Source organism: Cydia fagiglandana, chromosome 20 (genome assembly GCF_963556715.1).
Source record: "Cydia fagiglandana chromosome 20, ilCydFagi1.1, whole genome shotgun sequence".
Taxonomy (NCBI): Eukaryota; Metazoa; Arthropoda; class Insecta; order Lepidoptera; family Tortricidae; genus Cydia; species Cydia fagiglandana.
Window position 1 is genome coordinate 1,565,554 of NC_085951.1, and position 9,861 is coordinate 1,575,414.

Below are 9,861 nucleotides of genomic sequence, written 5' to 3' on the forward strand. Positions count from 1 at the left end.
TACTATCAAGACAGTTTTAGCTATAAGTATAATGATCACCTTACCATTGACAAATGATGCCAAGTCATCATCATCATCAGCCTATTATAAACCTACCACTACTGGGAACAAATCTCCTGTCACAAAAGTGGTTTCGCTATGATCCCCAGACCCCAAGCTAACCCAATACAATAGTAGATTCTACGCCATAAACAACCTTACTTTACCTTTTTTTTTACTTTGCAGATTTATGCAGGTTTCCTGATGATGTTTTTATTTCACCGACAAGCAACATAAAATTCTAATGTTTCTTACCGCATAATATCATTGCTACGAGCCGAGTTTCGAACTGAATATTACCTCGTGTGTGTCTTAAGGTGACAGTCCATTTCCAACGACAGCTGCATTACTGTTCATTTTACTATGGAAATTAACAATGACAGCGACGCGTTCAGTACCGGTAGTGCAGCTGCGGTTAGAAACGGAATGTTACCATTACTGTTTGATCATTAAAGTAAAGTAAAGTAAATTTTATTTGTAGAACACAGGTGATACAGGTCTTAAGTAAGTAAAAATAGGTAATTACAGAGCTCTGTGTTTTGCCTATTGGCGTACAAATGTTATAAAACTTAAAGACTATGGTTACCTATTTATACATCATATTAAAGATATAACATATACAATTTAACATTCAAAACGCACAAACAGCGTAAGTAGACTGGACAATTAGTACTTACTTCAAGTATTATACGTAATACTTAACAAGCTAGATTTTAATAAATACGTTTAATAAAACCACAGAATAAATAATAGTACTACCGTACAGAAAGGAAACTTCCTACAAAACCGAAGTTTGACAGCGATTCAGGGTCGAATCATGCTATCCCTTTCTAACATATAGCACTATCCCTTTCGGCTATTTAGGGTTGTCAAAATTCAAGTGATTATCTTATCTGTGGTCGTGCACGCAAAAGGAAATCAAGTGGTGCCAACCCTAAAAATTGCTCGGAGCAATGCTGAGCCGAGCGGAGCCGAGTTTGACCGAAGTCAGGAGATTCGCACCCCTGATAAAACCTAGCTTGTCGTCGTGACCTGAAGAGTACACAAAATCAAATAAACCATACCATTCATAAATAAGGTTTTTTCCCAAAGTGGCATTTTGCATAGCGAATATTCCAAAACAGGTGGTCAATTCAGTATCGATCTCACAATCCCAATCACATTTTTTATCGCTTCGAAATCAGTATCAACTCAACGGCTTTCAATGCCGTATAATCCTCTTATAGATGGATCTTTAATATTGAGGAAATAAAGGCTAATTTCGAATATAGAATGATAAAGGAAAGAAATCCGGAATAGAACACGGCAAACTTATTATTGCTGTCAAGTTGAAATGAAAAAATGTATAACAGGTATCTTTTATTGCTAGTTCGATTCAATGTGCAATACAGGTGAAATAAATATACATTTATAGAAATAAAAATATAGATACCTATTTCTAAACATAAAAGAAACAATTTAGATATAAGTTTATAGTTTAGTAGAAGAATAAACTAAATGGCTTCATTTCAGCATGTTGCTGGCGACTTCCAGCGCTGATCTGCCGATGAGACCATCAGGTGAGAAGAACCACGGCGGGTTGTATAGATTATCCTTATACTTTCGTGCATTTATGATTAACTTACCTCCCTACCTTTACTTTACCTTTGATACCTAGTGTTCAATTCGTAATTATGTCAACATTATCAATTAACCAGAAGGTACTCAACGAGGTTGCCCTATGATTTATTTAAGATCGCAAACACCATTGGATAATAATAGCAAACTGCTGGTTTTGAGGAGATCCTTTCTTAAGAAAGGTCACTGAACCAACCCAGGACATACATTGGACCCCTTTGTCGGTAACATGAAAAAAAACTTTGTCGCTGATCAATATCATGTAACTATCCTTATAATATTAGTAAGCTATGAGTAAGATTTGTTGTCTGAGTTTGACATGACTGTGTTGAACTATATGAAACTTTAAACTCTCGCGTTTTGTACACATGTTTAATTACACGAACGGGTATATCGCGATATAATTTCATTGTCTTTACCCTTAAATTCCGACATTATAGCTGAGTTGAGGTGAATTTAAGGTAAAAACAATGAAATCATATCGCGGCAGACCCGTTTGTGTAATTAAATATGCGTTGAACTAAATTTTAAACTTAGAGAGCTATCTCAAAATTGACAATTCCTCATCATTATTAATGAAATATCTATATTTAGATACGCCTTTATCCGTTATATTATTAGTGCCTATGTCAACTGCACTATTATCTTGGTTCTGCAACACAAAAGACGTTTTTTTTATCTACGAAGGATGACATCGCTTTTCAGATTGCGGTGAAAAAAGTTCATTGTCCCGGAAGACGAGGATACAAGTGTTTTTTTGAACCGATTTGTTATTTATTGTGTTTTTTTTCGATATGGATAATCGGATTAAGGTTGTTTTGCTATGCGAGTTTTTATTTATTGTTTATAAAATTCGTTCTTAATGTTAGCAGCTCGTAAAATAAAGGTTGGAGATGACAAATGAGAATAGTATGAATTGTGACGAGTTACATACAAAGGAATAAAATATACAATTATTTTGTTGATACCATTATGTAAGTAGGTAAATAAATTTGTTGATAAGAGCTTTGGATATTTCGGCACTGTAACAAGTGAAACTTATGTCTTTACAAGGTAAATGTATAACGTAACTGACCGGTAGCCGTACCACGAGTCCCGGCAACGTCAAGGATCTGCTAGGCTTCTTGGTAGAGTTGGGTTGGCAAGAATAGTGCCGCCAACCCACCACGCAAAATAGGCGCAATAATATAATGTCGAGTTGCGGAAACCAAGCCCGCGAGAACCTATTACCTATATACATATAACATTCATCTGCCAGCTCACAAGTTACAAACACCTACGCTAAATTGATTATTTTTCCTAACAATAACTTTTATCCCTTAATCAAAATAAAAGTTATTACATTTTTATATCTTTAAATCAAATTAACAGTCTTAATTCCCTTCGAATTCGATTCTTTAGGAACTTCAAAAGATGCCGTGTACAATATAATGGACATCATCGAGTCCATTTCATTCATGGCCACAAAAAATGACATAAAATCAATATTGTATGCAATTGTCGTAATTACACGCTGAAGTAATAAAAGTTCGATCTCGTGGCCGCCTTATTCTGATATACTAACGCGCATTAAATAAATTAATATTATTCAAATCAAATCATATCAAATCAAATATCATTTATTATCAGGCAACTAAGGCCCATAGATACATACCTTACAAACTAACATACATACAATAGTAAAATCTTACAAGCTAAAAAATTATTTAGGCGACACGGCGGTTTTTAGTTGTGTCGCATGTTCTGGTGTAGGATTTGGCAGATTCCCACGGAACCGCAGATTTCCAGCAGCGGCCGCGGCACGCGCACGACGAAAGAGCTGAAGTGCACGTAATGGCGCGATCGCAGCTGGAACACTTTCAGATCGATTATTGGATATGGTGTACAGATCGATGTAGTGCATAATTATTTTCCATCGTATTTTCACGGAAACTTAATTACGAACGTGTCTTGCTATTTCAGTCAGTCTCCGAAGTCACGGTAAGTACAAAAAGTACTGAGGTTGACTGAACTAGCATGACAAATACGAACGTATCCGAAAAAATACGATGGAAAACAATTAGGTATCGACTATATCTGTATACTATGTAAGTGTCTACTTAGATCTTATACAATTCAGCCTTAAGGTGACGTTCGTAATCCGACCGCAACTACACTGACTACGGCAGTGTTGCATTTTACTACCGCAAATGTCAAAAATAATGTCGCAGTCCATATTTGCTAAAATCGTCCTTTTTATTTGAGTGTCGATAAAAACATAGTGGGTGGGAATGGTTTTTTTTTATGAGTGATTACGAGTACCTAGTAGGTACATACTTATAGTAATGTATAATATAATTACTTAATCAATTGATGATCGATGCACTGATTACCGGCGATCGATCATTTTTCGATAGATTGCGACCAAAAATATTTAGGATTGGGCCCAAAAGCTTGTGTTTTTTTCTTGTCTTATTTTGTTTTGCGTGTCATTAAATTCTCTTAAGTGTTGACTTAATTTAACGTGTAGAGTTTTCTTTAATCAGTAAATTCACTACAACTTCTTCAAAACGCCTCAATCTTGTCAGAATACGCTCCTGCGCGGGCGCCGCTCTCTAATTTGTAAATCGAACCGACGGTAGCGCCATCTCTTAGGTCACTCGCCCCTCTAGTCGCCACAGTTGCTACTGTTTTGTTTTTATTAGATTAGGTTGTACATTTTTAGGGTTCCGTACCCAAAGGGTAAAACGGGACCCTATTACTAAGACTTCGCTGTCCGTCCGTCCGTCCGTCTGTCACCAGGCTGTATCTCACGAACCGTGATAGCCAGACAGTTGAAATTTTCACAGATGATGTATTTCTGTTGCCGCTATAATAACAAATACTAAAAACAGAATAAAATAAAGATTTAAATGGGGCTCCCATACAACAACCGTGATTTTTGACCAAAGTTAAGCAACGTCGGGAGTGGTCAGTACTTGGATGGGTGACCGTTTTTTTTTGTTTTTTTTTGTTTTTTTTTTGCATTATGGTACGGAACCCTTCGTGCGCGAGTCCGACTCGCACTTGCCCGGTTTTTTATTGAAAGTCGCATACGTTGCTAAAATTATAGTCTTGATTGGTGTAACGATATAAATGGCTGCTATTTAACTGATCACCAGATTTAATAAAATTTAATACCAAAAAAATCTACTTTACCACCCTAAAATAATGAATGATCACCAAAATTATAACACCATTTTAATGTGAAATGATTACCAATTTTATTACATTTTACTAACCTATTAAAGGAAATGACACCAAATTAATCATTATTAACCCAAAAATTGTAAATAATTACCAAATTTCAAACCCCAATTTAATGTCAATTGATAACCAAATTTTTACATCGTACTATCCTATTAAATAAAATGACACCAAAATAATCATTGTAAACCCAAAAATAGTAAATGACCACCAAAATTAGAACTCCATTTTAATGTAAAATTATAACCAAATTTTTAAATCTTGCTATCCTATTAAAGCAAAGCAAAATTTTCTAGTAGCATTTCGTTTCTGTATGGGTTGCAGTTCAAACCTAACCTAACCCACTTTTCTAGTAACATTTCGTTTCTCTAAGGTTCGCAGTTCAAACCTAACCTAACCCATTTTTCTAGTAGCATTTCTTATCTGGAAGGGTCGCAGTTCAAACCTAACCTAACCCACTTTTCTAGTAGAATTTCGTTTCTGTGTGGGTCGGAGTTCAAATCTAACCTAACCCACTTTTCTAGTAGCATTTCGTTTCTGTAAGGGTCACAGTTCAAACCTAACCTAACCCACTTTTCTAGTAGCATTTCGTTTCTGTAAGGGTCGCAGTTCAAACCTAACCTAACCCACTTTTCTAGTAGCATTTCTTTTCTGTAAGGGTCGCAGTTCAAACCTAACCTAACCTACTTTTCTAGTAGCAATTCGTTTCTGTAAGGGTCGCAGTGTTCCTAGCCCACTTAACTGATAGCAGTACAAACCTAACCTAACATACTTTTCTAGTAGCATTTCAGTATGCCTACCTAAGTTATGCGGTGCGGGGTACGGGGGTTGAGCGGGAGGGGCTAGTAATTTTGGCATCATTTTACTTTATTTGGTAATATGTATAAATTTTTTGGTATCATAGTGGTTTATTTAGGTGAAAATATCGCATTTATTTGGTCTTCAAGATTTGGTGATCATTAATGATTTTTGGTAATCATTCAATATATTTGGTATTCGAATACAATTTGAAGTGCAGTCGTAATTAAAATGGTGGTACATTTGTAATTTTAGGCCTTATTTTTTTGGTGTTCAGTAATTTTTTTTGGTAAGCATGATTTTTTTATTTAGGGTACCAAAGTATTTTTTGGTGGTCATTATATTTGTAGCCGATATAAATTGTGGTTGATCATTTGTTTTTGTTAAAGAGTGATTAGTGTTAAGTCAATCGATCGATCATCAGTCGATAGATTTTGACAAACACTTTTAGGATCGATGACCACTCATATTCAAAATGAAATAAACCTTAAATATTTATGTTGGTGACATTTAATTTTTAATAAATATTAAATAAAATATACCTAGTGATTGAATTTTGAGAATAAAGTGACGAAAAGGCCTGATTAAGCTCATTCGGTAATTAATTATTTTAGTTAAGAGATCGGGGTTGGATTATCAAGAAATACAGACGACACGAGCATATTCCATTCCCTGTAGTATTACCTCCTTATTCATAAACGTTTACTAAAGTTGACAAGCCGATAATAATCGTTTGTCCCTTTCCATCATACCAATACCCTCTACCCGCCCAGAGACCTATAAAAAGGTATCCTGTTCCATTCTAATTTGATGATGAATAAGGGGGTTAATAAATAGGTTGGGTACGGTAACATAGCTGTCATCTTAAAACCATTTCGCGAGATTTTTTGTTTTAAGGTTATACATTTTATGGAGATGACAGCCTGACATGATACTCAAACTATTGTACATACGAGATGAAAAATAGCACATACGAGAACTCCATATGAGTTGAGAGCAATCATAGGCTACGTAACGATAACCTCTTATTATCAGACGGGATGTATGTTTAGGAAAAAACCTTCCTTTTCCTTTGATTAAACATGATATCTATTACAAGGATCGGGGAAATCATAGCGATAGCAATTCATATTTCAATCAATGTAAAATCACTATTACAATCAGCTTAAAACCAATACTAATATCAAACTAAGCATACACTCAAAAATAAAACTTAATATCAGCCTTTAAGGTTCAAAATCGATCGCAGAAATCAAGAAACTTATCAAGTTTGAAGCAAAATTTTTAATGTATAAAACTATAATCGAGAAAGAGAGGTAAATATGGGGATGTGTAAGTTGGAGTGAGACGGGGATGTCGCCAGGAGATTGTTCGTAAGACCAGGAGTTGCAATTACTGGGATCCTGAGTTGAGGCAATTCCCTAAGGCCGCGCGCAGACGAACGATTTTGTTACGAAGAAAGTTAAGCTTAACTCATACTACATTTTACCGTCAAAAAAGTGAAAATTTGATAGTTTTATAATTTTTTGACGGAGAAATTTAATGGCTAATAAGTACCTAAGATGTAAGCAGGTAGGTATATCCAAAGTTTGCCCGGATGAGTTCTTCTAGTGACAAGACCGCCTGTTTTCTGCCTTTAATCAACTTATTTTTAGTACAAATTCCTGTTTTTCTTTTATTGACGTGTGTAAGAGTATATTTTATTGGGTTTCTCCGAAAATCATGTGATTAAAATTCGCCTTTATTTTGATCTTTGAGCTCTCGCTTTTCCTTTGGTGATATTTGATGATTTTAGGATACTATCCCCTACGCTGAAATCTCTTGTGCTTTTGGAACAGGGTTTTCTCATCTTTAAAGCCGACGATTACTTTGTAATACTGTATTAGCACTAAAATCTAGTTACAATACACTTCGTTTGTTAAGCAGCCATTTAAAAAAAAATTACAAGGGAAATTAGAGTCATATTTCTATAGGTAGTTACTATGTATTTTTTATTTTTGTTGTAACGTTTGACATGTTTTTGACATTAAAGATTTTGAATTGAATTGAATGTAATATTTAAATCTTTCGCTTTTTGAACACATATTAACTCATATTTATAGCCAGCATCAGTTAGCCGCGACCACGACCAGTGAAACCTGTGTCGAAACGTAATAAAATAAATTCGCGATAGACTCGTCTATAAATGTGAGATTTAGTTATATTTATTTACTTTTGTGACCAACGCCTCTGCGTCCTTGCAGCAGTTACTGCTGACTGGTGTAGTCACTGAACAGAACGGAACGGAACGGATAGACCCATCTATAAATGTTGAATTGAATGGTTAGTAATATAACCGCACTGTGCGGATCCTCAATATAATAGCGGAAAATATTGACATATTCTCATGTTCTTTGAATGAATTCACAATATCAGCATTGTATATATTATGTTATAGACGAAATGACATACTTTAGATTTTTGTTAATAGTTACACTATTGTCTTAGGTTTACCTGTAAAAATAGTTGTAAGTGTGGAAATAAAATAAAATAAAAATAAAAATAATCTAATGTTTGCGCGGAGCCTAAGACATTCTCCAGTCTATTTGCTCCTAATTATGTTGCCTTAGTCGGTATTGTTTTGATTATGAGCTGTAAAGTAATCGTGACAGTCTGAAATTTGGAATAATTTATATTCTTATTTGATTATCTAGTATGTCACTTTATTTATACATTATGTTAATAAACAAAGATGTGCTTCGACATACATACTTGGCCAAAACAGCTTTGAATGATTCACGGTTAGTTTCACTAGAGTTATATCGACCGTGATTACCTTTTGTATTTGTTTTCGAGTTCCCGATATTTCGACGCAGTTACATGCATCTTGTTCACGGGTACTTATCTGAAAATAGCGGGTGTCACGTTGTGTATGTAGAACGCGCTCGGTCTACCCTCATGGTAACATTCCATTTCTAACCGCAGCTGCACTGCGTTCGCTTTCAACGTTACCACCGGACGCGTTCACACTCTTTGGTCTGTCCAAGCACACTACACTCACAGTGTCGTGTTTGATTCGGATATCAATAGTTTTTTACACAAACAAATCGCAGCAAATATCGGGAGCTCGAAAACAATACAAAAGGTAATCAGTGTAATCACGGTTCATATCCCGTTGCCACTTTGGCCGTCACAATGTATTTCATGCTGACACTGCTTATTGTACAACATAAGACTATGTGTTTCAAGCGTGTTATATAAGATATTAATGATACCATTGCCCCACCATCGCCCACACTGTTAACTGTCCATCGGTGGACCTTATTACAAAAGGCATAAGGTCCACCGATGGACAGTTAAGAGTGTTGCTCTTTGGTATTCAACATTTCAAAGGCACCAGTTTCATCGGAATGTCCAGATTCGATCTTTCCAATCGACTTCATTTTGCTACTGGAAACCACGATACATTTACCGTTACTCCTTCACAATCAGCTATAAAATAGACCTTATTTATGAACCTGTAAAGCTGGTATTGTTGAAACGAGGCGCAATTATAAAATTGTAAATATTTCCGATCGCCTATTTTTTTCATTCGAACGCGCTACGTGTGCATTCTGTCAGAATAATAATCGAATTCATGCAACGACCGACTATAACTTAATCTCAATAAGTTCATTATTTTTCCTTTTTTTATATTCTCGTCGATTGACGGATGGTCATCATCATCTCAGCCATAAGGCATCCACTGCTGAACATAGGCCTCCCCCTTTGGAGGGTGAATGCCATAATCGCCACGCTTGGCAGGCGGATTGGCGATCGCAGTCGAGTACACCGAATTTGAGGGACGCTGCTGCCCGCCCACCGGTCTTGGACGTAGTTTAAGGACATACCCGGGTCCCGGGTGACGGATGGTCAGCTGGCGGAATTAGTAACGCATTGGACCGGCGATCCAAGGATGTGGGTTCGAGTCCCACGTTGGCCAGAGTTATTCATCGTTGATTTTTTCATTGTAATTGATATCTGTATTTACAATTTATAAGTTCACTGATCTCTCTCTCTCCTCAGCATTATTATTCCCTTCTGATTGTGGGGTCTGCTTTTCTGGACTTTTCTCTCCACTTCGCGCGAGTTCGCGCACTTTCACTGATGTAAAATTTTAAATCTTTATTGGTTCCTATAAACAATTGTAATCAATGCAATCAA

At 35.9% G+C, this 9,861-nt stretch overlaps 1 non-coding gene across 1 annotated transcript; it reads left to right on the forward strand.

The window, feature by feature from the left end:
- Nucleotides 1-9,568: 9,568 nt before the first annotated feature.
- Nucleotides 9,569-9,640, forward strand: Trnaa-ggc (transfer RNA alanine (anticodon GGC)). Its single transcript has one exon. It is a non-coding gene; the product is annotated as a tRNA-Ala (tRNA).
- Nucleotides 9,641-9,861: the final 221 nt, after the last annotated feature.